This window comes from Montipora foliosa, chromosome 10 (assembly GCF_036669935.1).
Source record: "Montipora foliosa isolate CH-2021 chromosome 10, ASM3666993v2, whole genome shotgun sequence".
NCBI lineage: Eukaryota > Metazoa > Cnidaria > Anthozoa > Scleractinia > Acroporidae > Montipora > Montipora foliosa.
Genome location: NC_090878.1, coordinates 13,315,709 through 13,316,289, shown reverse-complemented (window position 1 = coordinate 13,316,289; position 581 = coordinate 13,315,709). Strand labels below are relative to the sequence as shown.

The following is a 581-nucleotide window of genomic DNA, read 5'->3' as shown; positions in this document are numbered from 1 at the left end:
ACACTGTGTATTTTTTGCTCTGATTTAAGTTTAACTTTTCTTCCCTTTTTTGATTTTTGCAGACTCCCTTGAAGCTAACCGGTCTGGAATCTTTTTAACCTCGTGACGACGACGGTTACTAAATTGGATTCATGCAGGAATCAGCTTGTAAAAAAGACATTCCTTTCTGCAATTAAATGGTTTTATACAAATAATAATCTAGGTTTATTATCAGATTTGAATTGAATATTTCATACCAGATGTGACAGGGGTTTTCGTTCAACCCGTGTTTTGTTATGGTTCCAATTTTGAGGCTTAAGGAAATCAATATAACTCGACGATCAGATTTAGAGCTATGAAATTAATTATATTGTTTGTTTTCTGGTAATTCAGAAAATCGATACCGTGGTTTCACGATGTAAATTGGAGTTTCTTTCAAGTTGACCGTTTTACAATGTACACTGTATTTTAAGTATGGTTTTCTCATTTGTTATCACCTTTGTAGATACCAATAATAATCCCAAATAATGCTTCAAATCCCGATTCTACCTGAAATTTTTTGAAACCAACTACTTAAATAAATTTAATGAATCCGAAAGAAA

At 32.0% G+C, this 581-nt stretch overlaps 1 protein-coding gene across 3 annotated transcripts in view; it reads left to right on the top strand.

Moving 5' to 3' along the window:
- LOC137972965 (EF-hand calcium-binding domain-containing protein 14-like) overlaps positions 1–581 on the top strand; it is a 34,118-nt gene extending 33,537 nt beyond the window's left edge. For all 3 annotated transcript variants that reach the window (XM_068819654.1, XM_068819657.1, XM_068819655.1), the window contains exon 11: positions 63–581. The gene's annotated coding sequence lies outside the window, so the exon portion shown is untranslated. The remainder of the gene's footprint in view (positions 1–62) is intronic.